The sequence below is a fragment of the Trachurus japonicus genome, chromosome 5 (genome assembly GCF_045865225.1).
Source record: "Trachurus japonicus isolate A0001 chromosome 5, Traja_1.0".
Taxonomy (NCBI): Eukaryota; Metazoa; Chordata; class Actinopteri; order Carangiformes; family Carangidae; genus Trachurus; species Trachurus japonicus.
Genome location: NC_140911.1, coordinates 34,905,795 through 34,932,803, shown reverse-complemented (window position 1 = coordinate 34,932,803; position 27,009 = coordinate 34,905,795). Strand labels below are relative to the sequence as shown.

The window sequence follows — 27,009 nt, the reverse complement described above, 5'->3', positions numbered from 1 at the left end:
CAAAAGCCATTGCTCCCAGAGCAGCGAGTTTAGGTGTTTAAACTTCTCTAGTGGTATATCTACATTAGAATTCAAAATGTTCTTTCAATTGAAAATTGGGTTCTCAGCACACTTTTTCTAATATTGAAGAAAGTCCCACAGAAAGTATTAACAGGAAAATTAGAAATATATTAAACAGTCAAACAAACCCACACAAATATACACTCTATTTTTCTCATGTCATCCTTTGCCTTCATCAACTCTCTTTCTTCTATATTTTCTACAGTGCAGAATGTAGTTAGTTTAATGAATAAATTAGTTTAGTTTTTTCATTTATCTATTCCATGCACTCTTACTGTATATTAACTCCTACATACTTCCCACCTTTGCTGCTAAGAAAAATGATCAACTTTTGCAAGACAAATATTTCTGTCCTTAATAAACAGTCAAATAATTAACTTAAGAGTCATTTAGATAAAGTGGCTTTCATATGAAACGACTAATTAAAAAATCACCACAGCTGAACTGCACATCAATACGCAGCCTTTTACATGTTATGTACACTAGGCTGTCTGAGGATTAGTGACATGAGAGCCAGCTTATAGTGTGTAGTGTATATCTTAATGACTGATTTAATCCAGCATTATAACACTAGTGAGGCTGTCAGCAGAAAAAAAGTGACTGGACTGTAGTTGCTTATTCTCTCAACCTTACTGTAGACATGCTATTTATATCATTTCAGTCGTGTGAAATTAGTTAAGCAGAGAAAGAGTAAAACCCATCCCATTTTCATTTGCATCATTGCAAGACTGCATTTTCCTATAAGTGCACTTTTATTAGTGTGCTCACATTTTTGATAATGTACATAAAGTAATTATTTTGGTAATATACCAAACCATACCATGTGTCAGACACATTTTCAACTGGAATTTGGTTGGTAGCAATATTGGTATTTTAAGCATGAGTAATATTATCATCATAAATTGATAATTTGTCTTAACACTCAATAAGTAATAACTAATAAGTAATCAACTTTAATACAGCGGGCTACTAATACTAAAACTTATTATACAGCTATCATTTGAACACAATCATTTGGACAGGATAGTGACACAGGAAAGCTGTGAAATGACAGCTGATGCTCTCAGATTCTGGCCACATTCAACCCTGCTACTTTGGAGGAGGGTAATGCATCACTACGCTTTATGTAATTTTCTGCTATTGCCCATTGAATGTGGAAATTATGAATATTAGTTAAATTAATACTTGTGTTCAGCTTTTAAAAATGTGCTAAACTAGAAATGGTTGCTATAGCTACAGCTTAAAACCCCTGAAACATTGATATTACTAATGAAATTCCTCAGTTATGTTTTGCTTTGTAGGGAGCTTTTGTACCTGGAGAGCAAAAAGATGAGGGGACTTTTGCAGTTTTAGATTCTGGAAGGTCAGAAGGCAGATAAAACCTGCAGTGGTTAAATAGAACCAGATATTATGAGCTACACTCGTTCACCAGGGCTTAAACTGGACAGTGGAATAAACCTTAATATGTCATCACTATGACTCAACATGGCACCTCTGTAGTCATTAAGCAGACAAATGATGGTCCGGGCTCAGCGGAGGCGAGAATGTTGGAAATGTTGCATATTGTTGCAAGAGACCAGAAGAACCACGAGACAGAAGCAGACGTAACCTCTGTCCATCTATTTTCCAACAAAAATTAGACTGTTCACAGTTTGTGCGCGGGCCAATCCCAGCATGAATTAGTATGTTCACATGGTGAGGACATGTACTCCACACATGAAGAACGAGGCCGAGTGGCATAATGAAACTCATCTTGATAGATCGATAGAGACCTGGAGAGACTTCATGAAGCAAATCAGAAATAATGTACTGTAATGAGAACAAAAAAAGGATGGGAAATGAAAGAGACAAGGCTGAGACAGAAAGACAGACAGCCAGACAGACAGGAGACAATACACAAAAGAAAGGGCAACAGATAACAAAATTTCCAAATGCATGGGCTGAACACTTCTCCCCAAAGCCTTAATTGAGGAAAAGGGAAAAGATTTGTACACAACATTTCCAATTACAGTGACCTGAATTCAGAAACTGTCAAAATGTTTCACATTACACATCAGTTTCCATTAATTGAATTTAATTTTGGTGACATTTCAGCCAGCTGGTACAGTATTGATTTTGACAGTCACTTGAGGCACCAGACGCTCACAGAACAATTACTGCACTGAGATACCACTGAGTAAGTGATATTCGAGTCTTATGCAAGTTTGTCATTGTCCACGTCCAAGGGAGCCATGAGGATTATGTCAAAGTTTCAAGACTTTTTAACAATGCCGCTTTTTTCATACCCTCTTGGCTACATGTCTGAGGGTTACTGTGAAATCCTCTTTCATTATGAGGTATTGTGGCGATTGTGCTTCTCCTACTCAAAGGGAAGACTGGCCTGTAACTCAATATTATCGGCAATTCAAGGGCTTTGTCGTCCAGCACCGACAGCTCAACTGATGGATTCCTGATCATAATCTGTGATGCTGGGTGATGACTGAAGCAGACTGACCTCAGTCTATGTCATCATAGAGAGCCTGAAGGGTGGCTGTAGAGCAAAGGTCAGCAAACGATGACCGCTGACATTCCCTTGCATAATCATGCCTTCTAAAGGCAGTGAATAGTATGAGTGTAAAGCAAAGTTACAGCTGAAACTAGTCGGCCAGTGGCTGTTGAGGTTCTCATAATTTAAGCAAGAACTGTTTCCACAAGGGAAGAAACTTTTGAACCTTTTAGCATAGAGGCAAGATGCATTACTCTAAATATGAGCGATGTATCTGTGCATGAGTGCGTGTGCATGCTCATGCACTTATCCCTGTGCAAGTTGGTGTTCGCATGTGTATTTTTTTCTTGCACAAATGTGTGTAAACATGCTTTACCCAGCAAAAGCTAATACCATTAGTAAGACTGTACAACTATCCCCAAGAGTGTGTTCTCAATACATAATTCAGCAAACACATGAAAACTTAAAAATTTGGATCCTTTTCGGTGTTTGTGTATGTGTGCCAGTGGGTGGCACGAAGAGGAAAAAACATCAAGGAGTATTTTATAAAACCATCATACCATGCACTCATATCTAAACTATTCAATCATCCACCCCTCACCCACTGGAGAAAATTCCACTGTGCAACCCAACTTGTAATTTTTAAATCACATCATACTTCATAAGGGGCTCATTTTCTCATGCCTGTCAGAGATTACCTCCACAAAATCTCAGTATCACTTTGCCCACAATTATTTAAAGATGTCTTTTCCATCACGGCTCTGCAAGGTGGCAACAGCATCACACCGGAAAACATCTTAGTCCAAGTCCTGAGGAGTCCCTGAAAGGGCTCTAATAAGAGTTATTACCTTGCTTGAAGGAAGATGATATCCATGCAGACATACAGTATTTCTTAAAGCTGCTACTTACCACACACCTGCTATTCTCTGTCAGTCCATATACAATAATATGTTAGGAATAATCACAGTGCAAGTGCTAGTATAACATTGGAACTCCTTAAGTCCTCTGTTATGCAAATGCAGGAAACACTTTATAATAAGTACACACTATTAAAGCCCCAGTATGTAACTTATTTGGCTTTTTATTAGCAAAAATCAAATATTGCTTTCATAAATACGTATTTCACTGAAGTCGAATCACACCCGCATACAAATGAAAGCTTTCTCGTACCTTAGAATGAGTTGTTACAAGTCGTTACAAATACATAAGGGGGGGGGGGGGGCGCACGGAACCGATTCGGCCATGTTGCATCGCCATTTTTTACATTTAGTGGCATCGTGACCGTAGGTAACCATAGAAACTCAGCGGAGCTGTCGGCTCGGGGAGAAAGTTTTCCAGGTAGCGCCTGTTAAAATTGTCACCACTGTGTAGTGTGAGGAAGGACGGACGCACTGATGTTGCATTCAGGTGCAGTCAGGCAGACGGCCGTCGGCAAACCAACCGGATGTCATTTTACTCGACGAGAGAAAGACGGTAAAACGTGGGTCAGGTAAACAATACGACATCACCATGACAACATATTCAGGCTTGTATTGTTTTGCCTTGTGCTGGCGGACCACTTGTTTACATAGACGCTTGTTTATCCTGTTACATGCAGCGTCTGTTGTCTGTCTGACGTCTGCCCAATTTCACGTGAATGCAACATCAAGAATACGTTTAGATATGCAACCGCACCGCTAGATGGGGGGAATTCCTACATATTATACCTTTAAGCATTAATAAATGCTGAATTCTTCATTTATAATGCATGAATGTAGTTTATAAATACAGTTAGTGCTTATCAATGATGAGTAAAACATTTTTAACTGTGTTTATAAACTACGTACCAATGAGTATGCATGTGTTATAAATGATGAATTCTGTATTCAATGCTTAACTATTGCTTAATAGTGTGTACTTATTATAAAGTGTTACCCAAATGCATATTATGATGTTGTCAGTACTATTCATCACCTCCTGTATTTATAGCTGCAAGGCAGAAAGGGAAAAATCTTCTACTGTCGTCAATAAAACCAATGGCACTTTTCCCATGTTATGACATCTATGTTATACAACAGTACCTATTTTTCATTTTACACAAACATTGCATTTTTGCTAATTTCTTAAGTGTTGATTATTAGACTTGATTGTTGCTGTATGTTCTGACAAAAAAAGACAAAGAAAAAAAAATCCCTATGTTTTTGCAGTCAGTTCCGTATTACACACCAAATGTCATTATGCTAGAGCCATTCATCAGCCACAAGATTAAACTCATGCCAGAGAGAGATGAGAAAGAGCAAGAGAGAGAGACAGAAGAGGACAAAGACAAAGAAAAGTAGCCAAAGCCTGTATTAGTCACTCACGGGAGCCAACTGTCTGTTGCTAGGCTGAATTACCAGACCCTGAATGAAAAGCTTTGCAGGGTAATTTTGACAAATACACAAATTGTGTATTGATGTTTCCTCATGAATCCATTGTCTTATCCATTTATTCCTACTCTGGGTCACAAGGTGCTGGAGCCTGTCCCAGCATAGATTGTAGAGAAGGCAGTAAAATACCCTTGACAAGTTGCCAGCTCACAGATGCACTGACACAGAGACTCACATTCACGTTTATGGACAATCTGCAGTCTCCGGTTAGCCAGCCTAACATGCACGACTTCAAACTACAGCAGGTAACTGGGACAGCTGGAGCGAACTGTTGAGTGTGGATCCCTCTTGCTCCGAGCATCATATCTAACCACTGAGCCACAGTGCCTCTTGTGTTGTGTGTGTGTTTACAGGTTGAATTTAAAACAACCTATCAAATAGGTAGAAATTTACATGTACAAACTACAGGAAAGAAAAATGTCATTCATTATTTGTGAAATGCTAATGAATGCACTTTTAGTCACAAAGGTAAAAAAGAATCTGTCACTCAGCTTTAAACTTACATAACTAAGTCATTAAAGAAGCTGATTTTAATAAACAGGATCTAGTTTGTAGGTCCACAGAACTGCAGAGAGATAGGTCTTTTCCATGATGGCTGTACCTGAGTCACTCTGCTAGTCTTTGAAAGTGACAGCCCATCATAAATCTCATTTCAGGGACACTCGGTGTCAATGAGCATCTTCAGCCTGCAAAAATGTCACCTTATACTGCCAGTAGATAATCGGAGATGAGACAAGAGCTGAAAAAACATGAGCTTCCCCTGTCAAACAGAATGAAACTCATATTTACTGGCATTACCGTCACTTGCCAAGCGGGGAATAAAATTAACTACTTCTGAATGTAGCCTGTTTACTTATTAAAATGACCCCAAAGCCTCCTCTCACACTGCGTTCCATGCATAAATCTTATGGGAGCAAACACAACACGATATGATAATAACTGATTCTTCTGCATATCACCTCTAATCCCTTGTTCATTTCAATCTCCTTGCGTACAAAAAAAAAAAAAAAAAGAATACTCTTATATCTGTGTGCATGTACTGTATGTGTGCGGTGATTCACCACGTTTGTGTGTCTCAATACACATCAAATATTTCAGCCTCAAAAATGTGGATGAGTTTCCCTACCTTGGCAGGCCTCATCCCTCCAAAGCCGACACTGATGCAGAAATACACCACCGCATAAGCCCTGCCGGTGGGGTTATGCCAAACTCCGAGGAAGAGTCTTTGTGAACCGTGACATCCAGGTGAAGAACTGCCTGTTTACAAATCAGTTGTTCTTCCCACTTCAGTGCAAGAGGCACAAACCTAGACCAGCAGACTAGCTACGGGAGGCAGATTGACTACCTGGATCCCATCACCAGAGATGGAATCCTGCCTCCAGGAAATCATGCACATTAAGTAGAAAGACAAGAGGAACAAACAACAGCGCACAAGGAGAAATGAGACAAACAGTACACTACCAACATTGTGCTTTACTGTCAAGTGCGACATGTAAAACAAGGCTACAAGTATGTACATCTCTGAAGCACAGGGGGAGAAGTGTAGAAAAGGTAAGATTGTGATTTAAACAGCCAGGGAAATTTCACGTACTGTACCGGTAATTATCTTCCTTCTCTGATCCACAATCAGTGACATAAGGGTGTTCCAGTACCATGCTGAGACTGGCAGCAACAAATACTCTGATGCTACAGTATCAAGACCTTGAATATCAAGACTAACAAAATGTTGCCGTGTTTATTTTTACCCAAAACATGTTGCATTTTCTTTTACTTCGGTGCAGTGATTACAATAATTCAGCTCAGCATTAGTCTGCTTGAAGGGCTCGTCTCTGCCCAAAAGGCCCTTTGATTAGTCCATGTAGTTGACATGACTGTACATTTGAATGCATGTATTCAGATTTTGTTTGAACTTGCCATTAATAATATTAATCCTTTGGCTTTGAATGGCAGACGAGATGGTTTTCAACAGATTTCACTGCATCATAAGGACAGATGGACTCAACAGCTGTCTGAATCTTGTTAGTGTCCACGTTCTCTTCTTGCTGCTCAGTTCTTTGTTGTTTTGGTTGCAGTGGGAATTACAGTGTTATTCTGCCTGTAACCTTTAAAAGTGTGAATCTAACCAGTGCAATGCAGTATTATTTTTTTTGAGAGGATCCCACAGAGAAAAGCTTTGAGCTGCTTTCAAATGTAAATATAAAATCACCTTGTATAGAAGGTGAACATAAAGTGGTCGCATTTAACTGTATCAGCACCTCTAGAACTGAACTGCCCAAACTGAATTTGAATTTGGCAGTGAGAAAATGACTTCCAGCACCTAAATGGTTATTATTATTTTTATAAATGTCTACGGGTATTTTTACTATTACATCTGATTTCAAGAATTAAAGGTGTTCAGAAATGGCCGTTTGTCCTGTTTGTCGCGCCTCCTTCTACGAGTTTTCACAAGTTGCCTCACGAGTTTACCCGAGTAAGGAAAATGAATTTGATTGGTCATTATCGAGCGAGGGGGATATTCAATGTTTGGGGCGAGACCGAGCTCGGTGTGTGTGTGTCTTGACAGTGACGGATCCAATATCAGTGGTTGATGAATCGTGAGCAATGTGACGCATAATTCGTGTGCCTGTATTATCCAATGCAAAAAAAAACTACTCCACTTTCATCCAGGATTTACTCAAAAATAGAATTTTGCACAAAGTTTGGTCTACATCGTCTGATAGATGAGTTATTACACTCATTTTATGACCCATAGTGGAATCAGATTCATTTTTCTTTTCTGTATACCTTTAAGAATACTTTTTCTGTAAGATCAAAAGAACTATCACGTCTCTATGGCGACATTAAATATGCAGCTAGAGCCGGCAGGTATCTATCCAACCAGCACCTCCAAATTTTACTAATTGACACATTATTAGTTCCAGCACATACTCTCTGTGAGACCACAACTTGTTATTTTTGGAATTATGTTTGACAGAAATTGTTTAAAATGAGATGTAAGGGAAAGATGTTATGATGAAAAATGTAGAGGTGGGGAGAACTAGCTGTTCATGTCAAACTATTCTTTTCAACTGGAATGAGATTGTTTTCTCCACTGTCGCCAAGTGCTCGTTCACAGGGGGAACTAATGGGTTCCTCTTTGGGCTGTGAGGATTTGTCTCATATAAAGCACCTAGAGGTGATGTATGTTATGATTTGACACTGTATAAATAAAATTGAACAGAACTAATAAAACATGAAGGTAATGATTATGTGAAGCACACAGCCGGCTATCAGGATGGCCTCACAGAAGTTTAACCTCTAAAGCGGCTGCAACACTGACGACAAACTGTATTTGTAGCCTGTTTCATCACAAGTAAAAGCATAGAAAAAACTATCTGAGTTTCCTCAGCAAAGCCACAGTGCTCTAAAATTGTTTGATCAAAGTGTTGCCTGTAACCCTCCCCTTGAAATCAGGTGCAAACAGGGCTGGAAAATCACCCATGGAGTCTGTCCGCAGCCCTCAGCTCTGTGTCTCCTCCTACCCAGCGATTCCATCACAGAGCTTAAGAGTTAATATGGTTGATGCAGTCCCTGCCCGGAGGGGGTAATGAAGTGACTAAGGGCTGGCCGTCCCTGACCGCCGTCAAGACAGCAGGTGTGAGCGGCGGGGAGTGTGATGGTGTTTGTGTGTGCAGGTGTGCTTGTGTAGTTGGCTTGCTGGGAATGGACCAGGCATCCAACCACACGTCCCGATCAGTTAGTTGGCCTAATCGGTCTCCTCTGTCGGCCATAAAGATCCTCGGCTTCAGCCCCTGTATCTGTCATCTTTACTGCCATCTATCTGCCTCTTTGTCTTTCACTCCCTTTTCTCGCTGTCTCTCTCTTGCCATCTTTTCCTCCCTCTCTCCCTCTGTTTATCCAGGCCATCTCGCCTTTAACACTACATTTATGCTCCAGCTTGGTAAACGGTAATCAATGCCTCACAACGGTGGACTGCTTCATCTAAACGATTTTTCAGGAGGGATGCGTGTGTGTATGGGTGTGTGAGAGAAGGGGGGTGGGGGGGGGGGGTGAAAAGAGAGAGAGAGAGAGAGAGAGAGAGAGAGAGAGAGAGAGAGAAAACAGAGTACATGTAAGTATGACTTACTATTCATACATACATGAGTATTAAGAAAGTTTTGTGTATAAGTACAATTTTGGATTGTGTATCTATAACTTGTGTCTGTGTGTGTCTGTGTCTGTATCTGTGTGTGCACCTCTATGTGTGCGTGCGCGTGTGTGTGTGTGTGTGTGTGTGTGTGTGTGTGTGTGTGTGTGTGTGTGTGTGTGTGTGTGTGTGTGTGTGTGTGTGTGTGTGTGTGTGTGTGTGTGTGTGTGTGTGTGTGTGTGTGTGTGTTGAAAACGTGTAAAAGTGGCTGCCTGGAATTGGGACTGACTCCAGAAGCTCACAGTAATGCATTCACTTTTGGTACATAAATCACAATCAGCCCATTCTGCCATCTGGGTTACTGCTACATGGCCCTTGTAATGTACACGCTGGTTAGACCACCAGCTGAATAAATGAGGAGTCCTGGATACAAAGCAGATACAGTACGTGTTTGTAATGGACAGTAAGATGCCAAATTTATTCCTTCCCCCCTTTTTTTCTTTGCACAGAACAGGTTTTATACTCACTACCACCTACCAGCTAAGATGTGTGGGTTAAGTATGTGTGTCTGTAATCACCTGGTATTAAAACATGTTTATAAAGCTTTGTAACAAAATCCACAACTCCTACTGCTCCATGATCGACAAGCAAGCAAACATTTGATGCATTTGGTAAATAGAGAAATAATTCAACATCATCACAATGGGAAGGACCACTACACTCTAGAGGAATTTCACAAATGTGGTCAAATATGAAACATTTTTTCACAGAATGGCAGAAATGTCTGAATGGCATTATGATTACTGTTTAAATAATGAGAGAATACTTGGCTTTCTTACTTTTCTGGAAATATTTTCAACACCAGCTTATATATATATATATATATATATATATATATATATAAATATATCATGAATGATATGAATGGCAAATTCAGAGCTTACCGGAACACTTCTGTTTGTTGATGGGGGGGGATTACTGATTAATGAAAAACATACTTTTGAACCAAATAATCGATTTTTGTGAATAGATAACAGGAGAAGTTACACAATGTCCTGTTAATGCTACAGACAACTACAAACACATAAATTTTGCTGATCACTACACCAACCAATTTTCATCAAATATAGTGACCTGCAAAATCAATTTTCCAAATACAGGGTCATAAAGGGTCAGGGTCCTGCACCCAGAGGTCCTGCCTCTGTGCCCGACTCCTTACACATGAGCGTCTAATTGGAAAATTAAAGTCATTGATTGGCTTTTGGGGTAAAAGGCATTCCTCTCACTTTGCCAAACACCAATTAGCTCAGGATAAATGGTAAACTGAAGCATGCCAGCAGTCTCGCAAGCACGCAAAGATCCCATGTGTTCACACACAGACACACACACATGCAAGCACATGTGCGTGCGTGCACCCACCGATACACACTCAGTCAACAACGCAGACACCCTAAAGGAGTAAACTTGAGCGTTTCTAACCTCAGCCAAGGTCAGTCAGTAATATCCAGGCTTAAAGTGTACTGTAACCCCACGGTCACAAATCATATTCTTCAATAAGAAGTGTACGTGCACACGCATACACACACATATACGCACAGTCCTCCTATTGGGAATAGGTTGTATTTCATTCAGATACCACAGAGATGAAGGGTCTGCCTTCCAACAAAACAAATATTAAGTTGGTGATGGAAAGAATCTGATCAATCTTGTAGTTGTGATGTAAGTGTGGTAGTGCAGTGTCAGAGAGCTGCATCACATTGAAGCTTCTTCTATAACAAGAGCAGGAGCTTCTACTACTATCTCATCAGCGACTGTTTGCCCAACTAAACAAATGTCACATGATGTTCAAATAAATGTAAATGGCACATCTACAAATTATTTGGGTGGTTGAGTTTCATAAATCAACTTAAAAACATTTCTGTGGCACACAAAGCACAACGAAAGCTTGTCAAGAGAGAGAGAGGCAGAATTCAAAGAAACAGTAACTGGCGAGAAACTGCATGTTGCACAAAATTTGGATGTTTTCCAGAAAAAAAAAATGTGTTAAGCAAACAGAAGAGAAACTGCTGCTGAAGCTAATTTAATCAGTGAACATCCATTAGATCCACGTGAAGGTAAAAAAAAAATGCAACTGAAACTAAAGGAATTTTGTTAATATGAATATGAGGGAGATCCACATAAAGAAAAGAGAAAAAGAACGGACTGAACAGCACCTTTTGTTCTCTGAAGCCACTCTTTAATCTACAACAACTGTATCTGTGAAGGATTATGCACAAAGGAGGATATACTGAATCCAATCCGGCATTGTTTCCTGATGAAAAGAAAAATAAACTGTTTGATGGTCTTGTGCTTTTAAGTCTGCATCCAGTCATTCAGCAGCATGGCTTTAGTGCACAGTGGCACACATCCAACTTCCAAATGCATCCTGTTGGCGCATCAAGTGGCTGCAGTCCTCTGAAACGCATCCCACTGTGCGTTCAATCACTTTACACCGCTTGTCGTTTCATTTAGGAAACTGCTGCTATGTATGCTTCGCTGTATTCATTTATTTTCTGCTATGTACATTTATTCTCTAGATCACAAGTAGGTGGAAATTATTTTACACACGGAGAATGTGCACATCCAGGCCACACGAGATGCATGCGCACACAACTGGAGCTGCCCGTTCTTGCCAGTGGAGAGATTTGACTGAAATTCTGCTACAATAAATTTATGTGACGCAATTATCGACGTGCGGCGAGTCAGGCGCGTGTAACCCCGTCGGACACAATCCCTCAGTTCACTGTAAAATCGTTATGGTCAGCCTGTTTACGATCTAAATCATTTCAAATGGCCGGGTCCACGTCTGATCTCCTGCGCAGCGCTCATTACCGACAGCGCTCGCGCCGCCGTTAATTGTGCTCCAAGTGGCAACAAGTTCTGTGCTGATGCTCAGCCTTGGACTGAAGATGAAATGGGTTTAGTGAAAGAAAATGCAAAAAAAAAAAAAGCCACCAACCTGCCTCCTCGTGCACATGTCGCGCACGCACGCAAATACAATCACACAAAAATCACTGTGTGTGCATTTATGCAATTTCCCCTCTGTGGCAGTGCGCACAGTTACTCCCACAGCGCGGTGTCGGAGGGGGAAGTCCGGTGGAGTTGCTTTTTTGTAAAAAGACGAAGCCACCGCCACAGTGAACTTTCTCATTCAATTAAAGCCCCCCCTTCAAGAGCTCCCCTCCAAAAAAATAAAAATTAAAGTCCTACCTCTGTTATCCTGTGTCGGGAATAAATGCCTTTGCAGTGACAAGTTGCAGAGGGAGGCGATGGCGAGTGTTCAACTTGCCGCTTTCTCCCCCGGAATGAAAGGTATAGGATCCCCTGTGCTGTGTGGATGTGAGGGACAGACGCTCTGTGCGCCCCGTCTGCCACCGCGCTGCGCGTCTGGAGTCTCCGTTCCGATAAGTGCAGGCAGAGGAGACGGCCAAGGCAAGCCGCTCGCTCTCGGCACGGCGCGGTGTGGAAAGCCCCTGGTGGTGATGGAGGGAACCTACAGATGGAGTGTTGGAGGGGAGGGAGAGAGAGAGAGAGAGAGAGAGAGAGAGAGAGAGAGTTATGTGCCTCATCTCAGGCGTGAGGATTGTGTATTTGTCCATTATCACTACCTTTGGAATCCACAGACAGAAAGTTGTGTTCATTCGTTGTTGTTTTTTTCCTTTCGTGTTCAGACAGAGAACAGAAAGAAGCAGTGTGAAAACATAAACTGAATCCATACCTTCAGCAGTGACAAGCACTTAAAGCAAGAAGTTGTTACAGCCTTGCTGTATGTCTTCTATTTCTATTTTCACTTGTTATTCCACAACTCAACTGTTAAAATACAACTTCATTTCTCAGTGGGAATCCCATCAAAAAAAAATGGAGATTGTGTTTTTCAGTTCAGGATCAGCTGTTACTCATCAATGCAAAGTGAAGCAAAAAAAAAAAGAAAAGAAAAAGAAGGACCACCGTGTCTGTCACCTGCAGAGATTCAGTGCCATTCTTAGTACAGTATGGGCGGTTGAAAACAACAGTCAAGTCAAATGAACACTCGAGCACAATGGAGCGTGATGAAGCCCGGAGGTGGTATTCACATCTATTTTCTTTGGGCATTTGAGAAGGTGAAAATGTCAAGTATGTTGGCTTTCTTTGAAGTGGTCCACCTGCTAATCTGAGCATGTGTGTGCACGCACGTGTCTGTGTGTGTATGCGACGTGTGTGTGTGCCTGAAAAATATTCAACGAGGGACAAGAGTGTGACAGAGGTAGAGAGACTGAGACAAAGAGAGGGAGAGAGAGATTACACACAAGCAGCTGGAGTCTCTCAGAGGCTCAGTCAGCAAGGTTAGGGAGGTTAGGAAGCTGATGTACCAACAAGGATTTTAAAAGCCAGTGTGCAGAGGCTGTTTCGCACAGAGCTGAGCTGCTGAATGGAGGCAGAGAGACCCAGAGAGAGAGAGAAAGAGAGAGAGAGAGAGGAGGCGGCAGGGGGAGGCAGAGAGAGGAAGTGAGAGAGAAAATATAGAGTATTTTGTTCTCATCTTAATCCCAGGTAAAGGACTTCATGACTGGCAGGTTACAAATCAATAGTCCAACCCACAGGCAGCAAAATGTCATGTATGGATGGCATGAGATGGGCCAAGGATTTCATTTTCTAAGCATTTAATATTACACCTAACCTTTCTGCTGCATTTTAGAAGCCGGTACATACTGGAATGTCCATGATGTGTTGCATTGTCTGTTTACTGGATTTTTTTTTTTTTAGATTTTTTCTTTCCTCTTTACCTGATTTATAAGAAAAGTACTGGACTCATTTGATGCACACAGTTAAACAAAGGTTTGGCTTTGCAATCTTCTTTTTTCCCTTCTTGCTCAACCTTTTACAACCACGCTTCAGTATACTTGCTGTCCCTGGTCATTTTACATAGCCAGCTCCTGGGGGAGGAAGTGCTGACTAAGGGCATGTCTCTTGAATATTACATTTTTCCTCAGCAGCGAGGTGTTGAAACACTGCCCGTGCCTATCGCTCAAGCCCATAATGGGAACCGGAGACCAGCAGCTACAAACATAAATATCTGTGGATATAGTACTGTAAGACAGAACCAGCAACAGATCAATACAGGGCAGTGTGAAGGAGAGAGGGGAGGGGGGAGGAAGAGAGAGAGAGAGAGAGAGGAGGTACTATGCGTGGGTACAAGGTCCAGAGATGGTAACTGTGGTGTTAACCAGTACACTTCACCACCACCTCGCGCCGTCTCCTAAGTGGAAATTGATTATAATAGAAGACAACAATCAAAGGTTGTTTCAGCAATTGCTGCTTCATACTCTCTGAATTTCAGCCAAGCCAGCAGCTTTAAAACATGTTGTACTCACAGCCTTACACAATAAGCTCACTAGGCATTATTACATGTACAGCACCGGGAAGCCTGCAATTTTATTTAAGTGTGTATTTTTATTGTCACACTGTGCGGATCGGTTAAGATGCTGCGAGCTGCTGTTGGTCGAATCAGCACCACGGACAGCACCTCATTTCTAAATGGAAGAATGTGGGAAGAGAGCTGCTGGAAATCTGATCCCAAATCAGCATTTAAGATAGCTCCTCACCCCCATAGACTACAGAGTTTATGCTAATTTCCAAACTACAGGCTGTGAGAGTAGATGAGGCAGACCTGCTTTAAAGATGATCCCAAATCAGCATGATGGACAGCCCCTCATTCCTACAGACTTTCACAGCCTATGCCAATTTTCCAAACTGCAGGCTGTAAGAGCCTGTGAGACGGACCTGCTTCAAAGCAGATCTCAAATCAGCACCATGGACAACGTCTCATTTTCAAATGGAAGACCATAGGAGAGAGAGCAGCTTTAAAGAGGATCTATGCAGGATTTGTAGCTTAACTAATCTACATTTTTACCTTAATTAAACAGCTTTGCAGTAAGCTCCCTTCCACTTGTGTCACTTATTGTGTGTCTTGACTGAAAAACAACACCACCCCGGTGTCCCAGCTCTCTCTGCACAAGGCGACATAAACACGCCCCATAAGCTGTAATCTCTTGTTTATCACAGGTAGGACTAGCTACACAAATATACATGTCGTAAAGTAATGTATGTTAACAAATGCACATGGCCTAGAGAGGGGTAGCATAAGCAGAAAAGCGACCGGACTTGCATAGTGCCTCTTTAAAACTAAACTGGCCCAGAATCAGGACCAGGGACAGCTCCTCATTTCCAAACAACTTACTAGTCTATGAGAAACTGGAGGAGGACAGACCATCTTCAAAGCTGATCCCAAATCAGGACCATGGAAACTCCTAATTTCCAAATGGACTGTCAGAGAGAGCTAAATCAAACCCTAACCCATGTCGGCACCATAGACTGCATCAGTTATTCATACAACCTCACTCCACCAAACTGAATTTCCTCTCCTGTGGCGTAGGGAGCCATAGGGTTGTAACAGACAACATGTGCCCCCTGCAGCAGTCCAATAAGTCTATAAGATCAACACCAATCCATATATCTTATATTGTCTTTTTAACTCCCTGCTTCAAAATACATGTGTTTGTGGGGCAGGTGTTGTCAGCATCAGAGAAGCAGGAAGTGATTGGCTGGAGTGGAAATTGTCAGAAAACTGCACAGACTCGGGTTAATGGAAGTAAAAGAAAAAACAGACAAACTAAATATATAAATGTATTTTAAAGCAGAAGTAAGCGGAATGTTTGTGTTAATACTGTATAAGTCTTAAATAGTTAAAGGGACAACGAGGAGTTTTGATAAAAGCGAAGCGTTTTCACACTATGAGCCTCCGCGCGCACCGTGAAATTCTTTGACCGGTGCAAGACAGACTCATGTTTTCATTCATCAAGAATTAAAGTCAGAGGTTCGAAGACGATCACATACCGTCGTAGTTCCAACCATAAACGGCGATTTGGCAGCGTTATTCTCATGACTCGCCACAAAACCTAAAGTAAAGAAAGCTGGTCGGCTCGACCAGCATTTCCGCCATCACTAATAATAACAAAATAACAATAGAGACAAAACAATATATTTATCGAAAATGTGTGGGTAGCGTAGATTCATCCACATTAACGTGAGACTTTTTTATAATCAAATAGAAACTCCTCGTTGTCCCTTTAAATCTTCCGACAGCATCACTTATATAGAGTGTTTGGTCCGAAACACGGGTCTGTCAGTCACTCTGCTCTGCTGTAAGCCGAGGATAAAACTTTCTTTGTATCCTACAACCTTTATCCAATGAGGAGAGAGAACGGCATAAAGGGGCGGTCCTCTCTGTGTGTGCAGCCAAGGGATGCGCGTGAATGTGGTGACGTAGGGACGAGGGCGGGGACTGCTAACTCCATCTGCTGACAAGAAGCTAGCCAAAACGACCGGATCGCTTACTTCTGCTTTAAGCATGAATGTACTAGGAACAAGGGAGCAAGGACTGATCGGATATTTACTGCAACAAAGTTAAACAGAGCTTGCCAAGGTCCAGAAATGAGCATTATTGTTTCCTTGCAGCACAATGCTACACACCAACTCCATCACTTTTTTTTTTTAATTCAATAAAGATCTGTCTGTGCTGTATGTCAAATTAGTGGAGCTTTGACTCATTGAAGGTTCACTCGAGCCATCGCAGGGCCATTTCAATTAAATTTAATTCAATCCAATAAACTTTATTTATCCCTGCAGGCAAGTTTTCATGGTGGATAAAAAATGCATTAAAACAACACACACACACACACACACACATTATGAAAATAAAGAGTTACCGACGTGCAAAACATTCACCTTAACAGACAGACAGAATTCTAACTAACATCTACCTGCTAAAGGAAAACTTGTATTTCGGTATTTAATAAATCAAGTGCTAAAATCGTACAAGCACATGTAGCAGTAAACATCAAGAATCTGAGGTATAAAATGTTCTGTGGTAAAATGACAGCAAAAGCAATTTCGCCCTGGAGGTAAAATAACAACAAGGCTGTAATTATCAAGCATTAGTAAATACTTCAGACATCATGACGGATGAAAAGTAGACAGTGGAGCTCATACAAAGTGGAGCAAAAGCAACCTGGAGCTTCAGTGCAGCTGCTCTGTCTCGACCTGCTCTATCACATTCTATCAGATCTATCTATAGTTGTACTGGAGTATTTTCTTAGCTGTGTCAAAGTGAGCTGCAGGCCCCGGGTTAAAATCAACACACCTGCCAGACATACCCTTCTCACTTTTCAGAGATCAGAGAAGAGCAACCAGAGGCCCAAATCAATAGTGCAGCACCCATGTTTTACTATGTGTATTTCAAGCCACTACCCTCGACTTGCAAGTCTCTCTCTCCAGTGCGTTTAACCATGATGGCTGAGTGTATGGAAGTGGGTGAAGAGCAGTCTTCCTATCAGGTTCTTTTTGAAAAGAGTAAACCTATCTGTACTTCATTTACCTTTTTTTATTATTGTTATTTGCAATTTGCAACAATCCAGTGACCTCTATTCAAATCCCTCATAAAGGTCAACCTCAGATTAACAAACCAGCCTCACGCTTTATATCAATAAAGTTGTGTCAATAAAAAAGTTTATCAGTTCATATCCCTGTCACATTTATGACAAAACATAAATTATCCATTTGTACTCACTAAGTAAAAGTATATAACAGTTTTATTAATGAGTGCTATCAATAAGGTTGACAGCAACAATGGTAAACAAAGAAATGTCAGTACAGCACAACAAAGTCAAAGTCACAGTTCATAAAGTTGTATTTAATAATCACTTAAGTGCTTTTAATATCATAAAATAAACAGAGCTTGTGTAGTTTTACAGCCCAGAGAGCGAAACTAAAAGAGACAACTCATCACTATCAAATGTTCATTAATAAAGATGTAAAAGAAAAAAGGATAGGAATTTTAATCACCATATCCTCATGGTGCAGTGATATTTCCTTATGTGTGACTGTCCATATGCGACGGTGTGGCTTTAAAGTGAGATTTATTATCACCTATATAGCAATAAAAGAAATCAATACAGCTACCCATATCAACCAACATTATTCCAGTATTTAGCTCAGGCTACAGGCAAGTCCCAGTTATCTCACCATTTGACAGACATCAAGTTTATCAGCTCCTATCTCTGTGTTCATCTTCTGCACCATGTGGGTAGAAAAGACTTTCAGATATGACTGAGACTCCCGTTGCCCACAGCGTGATCACAGTCCCCCAGCAGGGGTTGTAAAGTACCACGACTTGATAATCTGTGCTGATTTGATGTTATCTTCTTGCAGGCAATAGGATCTCCTTCAAAGAAAACCCTGTCAGTTGAAACTATCTGCAGACTCGACGTCACTGCGGCTCTTCTGCTACCGTTCATTCGTCTAAACAACGCCGAGGCACAGCATCACAGTTTGAAACCACGCTTCGGAGCCCGGCGAGAGAAAATGAGAGAACCTGGGCAAAAATCAAGAATTTGCCTAGTCAACGTGAATACGAGGAGAGAAGTGTGATTCTCATCATCAAGCTTTAATATGAGTTTGCCACACACTGTGGAGCAGCAACCAGACTGATTCAATGCTAAGCATTCCAGGAGACCTAAAAATAGTCTTTCATATTTACCACATTAATCTTTCTCTACACCCCTCCGAGACATTATACTGAGGGTAAAATCCAGTTATTTTCCCAAAGAGAGTTTCTTTAGTCATATAATATTACCAAGGCATTGCATTACATTGTGTATATGTGTGTGTGAAGGGGAGGGTTTGTTCGCAACACAGAGGCAATTTATTGCACACAGTCTGTTTCACTGAGATCTTAAGAATGTGTGAGGGGGAAATATCAGCATTTTGTGTTCATAACACAATTCTAGCGTAGATTCACAGCCCATAAATGGAGAAGAAGCAATATTCTACCACACTCTTATATTATTCCCATGCATACTGTGAGGTATTTATATATCAGGGACATATACCATAAGTAGATCCATATTGGATTGCAGTTGCTATGGGTTCTTCAATGTACTTTGTTTGGTAAACTGCTCTTGCACAGGAAGTTGGAGCACTATTTGCAAATGTGTGACCACAATAATATGCCTGGGTGTGGAAGATGTTACTGTAATGTATCAATCTTAGAGTAATTATTGAATATACCAAAAGAAGCTCAAGCCAAGCCCTGCTGAGCAAATCGACTTAAACAGAAAAGTCATAAATCAAAGAATATATATATTTTGGTGCCTAATCAAGGCCTCAGCAATAAAAGCATATATAAATGACAGCTACAGAAGTGTGTGTGTGTTCCCAAATGTGTGTGAGAGAAAATGAGACTGTCATATTGTCTCATAATAACTAGCCTGGTGTCTGATGATGAGAGCGTATGAAGAGAAGCCGAGGGAGCGGTTGACCTTAAACTTCTATCATGTTGGTTTTATGAAATCTAATCCGCAAAAGAAAACGTCTTCAGTGGGGATGCTGCTCTGTGCTGTGGGGCCACAGGGTGTGGTGGTGGGATGATCACCCTGGGGCCTCAAGTTGACAAAGTGTCTTCAAACTTTCCCTTGTGTTGTTCAAGTGTGGGATATATGAGGAAGCGTAATAAGCACCAACAAGAAAGGAGTGTTAAAAACAGCACAAGCCAATTCCCACAGTGGGCTAAAGAGTCACCCACAGTGCTTAAGTCCACCATTGCTTTTCATCCTACATGTTACACACATTTTTGGATAGACTCCCCTGATTCTTTGGAAAATATAGAAATTCTCCACCATGAAAATCGTTCCTTGTTGCTATAGCAACTTTGTTATGCGTCCCTCCGCAGCAGCTGGTGTTGCGTCTGACAGTTAATTCTGGCTTATTGTCAAAATGCATCTGACCGCGCTTAAGATCATCCATCTCCAGCTCTGATAACACCGACTGCAGAAAAATACTAACGTCAGAAGCGGTTTTTAAAAGGCTCGTGCTCTTCCTCTGCCTTTGGCTCACCCTCTGTTTTTAGATGTTTTCATTCTTTAAACGTCATATCACAGCAACATCAAAAAAGGAAAAGAAAAATACATCCAAAACCTTGTCCTCCACTGTGGGTAATGTCAAATACATTATCTTGGAAGAGGCACATTATCTTGGAAGAGGCAGAAATGATTGGCAAGCACAAGTGTGGGAAACTTTGTGGCCTAAATGTAAACAAACAACACCACATTTATTCTATAAAGGAATAACGTCCAGTCGTCCATTAATGTCAAGTTTCTCATCCAATCAAAACTCATGGTTGGAAAGAAATATGGTCTGATGTATGAAATGATGGTGAATCCTGTGCTGACTAAAGACAGATTTCAACAGGGAACAGCTAAATTATGACAGCTAATTACAGCTATCAGGGTAGTAGCCTCAAGCCATAATTATAATTTTGAATTTCCTGCTAAATAAATGGGTGGGGGTGTGGCTGATTTATAGATGGATAGCTTAATATGTTTGCTAAATGTGAGATAACAGTGATGTGGATTGGGGAGGACAGTGGACGCCTTCCCCCTGGCTTTGAAGTCCATTGTAGGAAAAAGCTGCCCCTTGCTGACCACTGTGGTGAAGAGGGCCTTGGCAGCGTGTCTTCACAGTGGAGCTGTTTAATGTGACACAAGGTCACGGGGAGCTCTGATTGACAGGCACGACGACTGCCTTTGTCACAGAGGGGTCTGTCTTGGCAGCACCTCCCTCTCTACACACCTCAAACGCTCATCAGTCATTCACCAGTCCGCTGCCACGCGACAGCCTGACACAAGCAGGCAACCTGATAGATTGACCACTGGGAGATGGAGAGATTTTTTAAAATGTACCCAACTGACTAAACAGCCGCACTGCACAGGGTGTTCCCATGAGGGATGGACATGGACAAACACATGGAAGGCTGAGGAATTACAGCAGTATGAAATGTTTCTAAAATGTTATAGCTTTCCACGTCAGTTTGCTGACCTTCAGTAAGATTAAAGGGTCAGCGCGCACGCACACACACAAAGACACACAAACAATGGAGTAACATGGAATTTCTGTTTTGAATCATTTACTTTTTTTTTTTTTCAGTGTAATTCTGTGATGCTTTGACTGGCACCGCATGTGGAAAACACAGTACAACTTTCCAAAGTTTAAATTTCTGTCTTTTATTTCATTCTGTATGTCATTTATTACTACAATCATGACCAATGCCTTCAACCACTTTGTTTGCCCAGACAGTTTATGCAGTGATTCAGCGTCAAGTATTCCTTAATACATACTGGGCAGTAAATATGAGATTTCCTACCTCTGAGCCTTTATGTGGTGTTGAGGCATTAAAGGCGCTTGGTCACCTCCTATCTCTTATAGTGAAATGTGGCATAAAAAGTCATTATACAAACTGAGCCATTACCTCTTTTTCCAAGGCTTTAGAACATTTGCATGAAATCACATATATGAGAGAGAAAATGATGGCGAGGCAGTTTTTACATTTCACTTCCAACGAGTCATGCTTCAGTATTATATGGCAATTACAGACATGGTTCACCTCTATTGGCTTAGCCATAAACTCTAATTCGCACAGAGTAGTGATTAATTTGATTTTCTGAAGCTTTAAGGGGAGCTTGACTCCATAACATATTTAAATTTGTATGGGGTAAGGAAAGAAAATCAACTTCAAAAGCACCAAAATTTCATACCGACTAATATCAGTGGACATTTTCTTTTCCAGCATGCAGTTTGTCAATTATGTTCAGCACAACAAGCTTATCTTGTCATATAAATATGTGCACGGTGCCATATAAGATGCACATATAACCCCATGTGAGCTGGTGACAACACTGTAACTTGTTTTGTGTGAACAATAGCTAAATGCTAAGTGTGCTATTAAAGTAGTTTGTGGCGCCATTACGGGGCTGTCTCTGAAAAAGGCATGTTATGACATTAATGTTGATGGTGGTAATTCAGAATGTGCTGACTGTGGGATCTAAGGCAGGATCAATACAGGACTGCATGTATGTAAATGCAGTCATTAAATCTTTCTCCAGTTAGGCATCTGGGTTCAGAAAATATGCAACAACTATAGTGAAAGAAACACGGGCGACAAACAACCCCCCCCCCAACTGAGCGAGGAAGCAAATGTCCCTTTTAGTTTTGGGGGACGTTCGGTGTCATTCTTTGATCTCCACATACGGAATATTTTTTGCATGAGTCTGCAGAGGTGATTAAGTGAAGTTAAGCATATGACAACATCTGCCTCTGTTGAATGCAAATTTGCTGTTGTCCCACTCACACTACACACAGTAACGGCGAGAGCGTGGTGTTGCATTCTTATGAACTACGTCCTCATCTGTATGATGGAAACAGGGACAGAACGCATGAGCACATTTAATCAGAAAGCCCTGTAGTATCCCCGAAGCCTAAACATTAGTTACCTATGCAGCTTGCGTAGTAATATTCCCATTCGGTTAATGGGTTTGACCTCAGGTACAGTACTTTCTTCTCTCTTTCATAGTCTGATAGTCAGTGTTTGAAGTTAGAAAAGGCGAGGACACTTGCAGAAGTGGTAATGTTGACTACACTACACTATCTGACCTCAATTATTTTCTCCACAGATAAGATAAGACCTGCAAGATTATTCCACTTCTTTTTTGAACACAGTGGGGGAACTTAGAAGTCAAGTTGTTTTGCTCTCATAGACCTTGTTTATATCCGTCTGGATTTTCTACCCACATGAAGTAAACATACACATCACACCTGTGTCTGACTGTGACAGAATGACAATGACCAAACCCAACAATGAGCCCATACACATACAGTAGTTGCAGTGGGTGAAATGTGCCCTCCTTAGAACAAACAGGAATACTGGAGTTTACAGAATTTCCAAGTGAAACCCACACACACTCTGCTGCTGCTGCTGCTGCTGCTGCTGCTGCTGCAGCAAACAGCCACCACCCCCAAATATACGCATGTGTTAAACCCTGACAAAACTGTACAAGTTTTCCAAAAGTTGCACTGCCCAGCTGCTTTAGGAAAAATACAGAATAATGCAAGTCCTATCCTTTAATTAAAGTAGTCTAACTTAAAATGAACTTGTTATCGAGTGATTACACCAGTGAAACATATGCTGGGCTTCAGGTGATTCTGACTGTGAAATAAGAGTTTATGAATATTTACTCTGTCGGTCAGGGTTCATTTTAAACCTGGTGTTAGGTTTAGAGAAAGTTGTTAAATAGAGGTGGATTTAGGAATAAATTAGCTGGGGGTTAGGTTATAGTAAAAATGAAGTAATGAAAGAAAAAAAGAAGCTCTGCTGAATATTTACAGTGCTGTCACCTGACCGTCAACCCTACACTGAACTTTCCGAAACCTTGTTTTCATCACCCATTTCTAATATCAGTGTTGTCAGCTGAATAAAACAGATTCTGAATTAAAGCTCAGAACATGCTGCCACTGTGCAATTTTGAAAATAGAGGACAGCTTCTGTGAATGGTTAAGATGTTTTTTTAAGCAGACACTTTGTGCTTTGCCGGTGCCATTCCGCCGCTCTCCAGTCGCTCTCAGCACCGCTGCACCCTGAACAACATACAAGCTTTTCATCTCCCTCCACATCACAACTCCATGCTTGATCACCCCTTGTCTTTGTAAATAGACATTCAGACAATAAAGACATTCATCTTGATCAAGCACATAAATGGTTTACAATACACAGTGCACGCCCCCCCACCATAGTGTCCCCACACGACAGCAAGGTGCAAAGCTGGTTTCTGAAGCTGCATGACATACATACTGCATAAGTATTGTCTTCCATGACTTGTAAATACACATGCATACATACATTTTTATCTTGAAGTATAAATTCGCACCTGAATATTTATATCTATTTTACCCTCTGGCGGAAAGCGTGTTTATCATACTTCCAAGAGAATTTATGTTAGAAAACTTCCCCTCATTGTGATGCCCACTGAAGAGAACATTTCTCACGATAAACAACAGCCAGCCATCATCAAAGCAGACACATTTCAGCACACATGTAGAAATGGCTGGGGAAAAGTGATGAAAATTCAGCATCTACATGCTCCGCAGTGGTTATTAATTCCCTTTAGCCAGACTCATATTTTTCAAGAAAATTAATTCTGCTGACTGATTTGCTTTTGTAATAACCTAATAGTATGCCACTACCATGCTCACTCGCCTGGAACTGATAGGGAGAAGAAAATATCGATTGAGTGAGGTCCTCACTGTGTGGCTACAGATATAATGGAGAGATTTAAATGTATTCTTTTTTTTTTATTCATACAAACTTCTCTATAATTAGAAATATAATAACGTCAGATGGATTTTTGAAACCTAGACTAAGGCATGAAGCTTATAAGAACAAGTCAAAACACTGTGCCAGCAAATGCAAGGTTAAAGAGGCACACCGTGTTATTATGTCAAAAGGGCTTTTTGTCGAAATGATGGCGTTTCCGAGTAGGGTGTGATCTGAAGAAAAGTGCAATGAAACAGCATTGGCCTTTGCAGGTGAGCTATGTGCCGGATATTTTGCTGCTCCGTTCTGTGTGTAGCCTGGCTGGAAAACGTGATGTCCATACATTCTGAACCAGAACTGGCACTGCACTATATTTTACTCAGTTTGTGAGATGGAGGGGACATTTTAAAAACAAGCACTTTCTGGTTTGTCATTCACACGCCCACACACTCTGTTTGCTCCAGTCCCTACTCCGTCTGACAACGTTACATCTATTGTCCGCTGCCTGAATAAAGCGCCATGCATTAAAGAAAGTCACAAGGCAGTTTATTTATTTATTTACAGACATTGCTTGTTTGGGTTTTTTTTTTCAATAGCATATAATATGTCCCTGTCAGAAGTTCTTTTGGTTTTTGATTTTTTAAGAGGAAAAAGGGAGAACTGGAGGAGCTAGAAGGAGGGGCAGAGGCTGACAGAGAGCTGGTGGAAAAAGAAATGCATTGGCTTGGATTAAGCCAGGAGTTCTTTTCATGCAGTTGTATGTACCACTGCATCCACTGTATGTGATTCTGTCCTGTTGTGTGTCATTCACTTGGGCAGGGCCGGCTCAAGCCTCCTCAGGGCCCTAAGCTAAATTTTATTTTGGGGCTGAAAAATAATACTGCAAATAATATTGATTATTAATTATTTACACATCTACTATGAACGTATTTCATTTTCTAATCTGTGATTACGATTCACCATCTTAGCCTGGCTTGTTTTGTTTTTTTTACCCCATCAATACCATAAGCTTCTGTTAGCTTCCTCAGGAGACCAGTTCACATTAGGGCCCGACCGGTATGGATTTTTTGGGGCTGATGCCGATTACGATTTTTAGGGGGGAAAAAATCCAATGACCGATTAAACGGACGATTTTTTTTTAAATTTAAGTAATATCTATATATAATATATTAGGGCTGACCCCAAATGGCACTGGTCGACCAAAATGTCATTGGCCGATTGGTCACAGAAAAAAAAAAAAAACATTTGGAACCCTGTCTTGTCAAAATTAAGTCAAAATCAATCTGACTGAACTGTATATGAAAGGCTATAGGGCTTTTATTTTGAAGGGCCAGATACAGGAAGTCATGAGTTGACATGCAACACTTTTTTTTGTTGTTGGTTTTTTTTACATGGCAAGGCAGGTCTCTCTCTCTATTTTTTTTATTTAATCAAAAGCGACTTTTTCCAATGTTGTTCCAGGCGTTTCTGGTTTGTTGATTCTGACATGGAAGCACGTATCACTGCTGTTTTCAACCATTAGCAGGTGCTGCTGCGAGCCCCGGTCCCAAAACACTCACCGGCGGTCAGTCTCACAGTGTCACGGAGCAGAGACATGATAGTCCCCACTGCAGTCAGAGACCCCCCTGTGAAGTCCAACAACAGCAATTAAAGATTTTTGCAATTACACAGAATCTCTCTATAGTTAATTGCTCTTAGGGACCTGTAGTGGGGCCCTAAGCAGGTGCTTACAGTAGATTGTTTATGCCTTGGGCCGGCTCTGCACTTGGGCAGTCTGAACCAGAACCACTTTGTGATCTTTCTGCAACCCAACAATAACAACCACCACCATGTGTTCTACAGCTATCACAGGCTGTATATCTGACATATCACCCCACAGGTTTGTAAAAACGCTCTGAAGCCTGTCTTTGTCTTTGCTAATTGTAGAAAGTAGGATCACCGAACCTTTACTGTCCACATCACAACACAGGGGTCACGCTACAGTACATCATTAGCACTGGACATCAACATAGCTGCACGTTTGTCCAATATAGACATAATTTCTCAACATTATCTAGCCAACACAGTGGAACACTGAGCAGCTAAAGAGCCATATTTTCTGTCTGAGAAGTTGGTGGAGATGAAGCTAGAGGGAATAAAAACTGAATACTGCTCTTAACATAGCCTGAAACCAAACTATAAATGAATGTTAATGTTGCTCCGTGTCTGGTGGCTGTGTAATAGGCAGTTGTTAACACTCAGCATAATGTGCTTGCTTTATTGTTTTTTTTAACCCTATAACATCCATAGCAACTTAATTTAAATGAAAGACGGAGACCTGTGTCTGCATTAGAGTTGGATTTCCTGTCCCTGGCAACTATGGACTTGGCAATCCCAACATTTTCTTTGCTGAGTAATGTGATCGTTTAAAACAATGTCTTTTCGAAATTCTGTTGGTCATCCAGAGCACCCCCCCCACACACACACACACACACCACCACCACCAGTGTCTCTGCCTGTGTCTGTGTGAGAGAGTATATAGTGTATAGAACGATCAATAGTAGGGCTGTCAAAACAAACTTCACCATTTGAATAGAACTCAATTTTTTTTTTTTAATTGAGAAGATTCAAGTGTGGAAACTGACGTTCGAACTTATGCGCAACAACGCAAATCAAAGTCCAAAACAAAGCTCTGCCCTGGCACCGCCCCTACAGGCTGTTGTCCTGGTCTACC

The 27,009-nt window shown here is 41.0% G+C and overlaps 1 protein-coding gene across 1 annotated transcript in view; it reads right to left on the bottom strand.

Moving 5' to 3' along the window:
- Positions 1-12,611, bottom strand: part of cdh22 (cadherin 22) — a 174,245-nt gene extending 161,634 nt beyond the window's left edge. The window contains exon 1 of the mRNA XM_085777693.1: positions 12,329-12,611. The gene's annotated coding sequence lies outside the window, so the exon portion shown is untranslated. The remainder of the gene's footprint in view (positions 1-12,328) is intronic.
- Between the last annotated feature and the right edge of the window lie 14,398 nt (positions 12,612-27,009).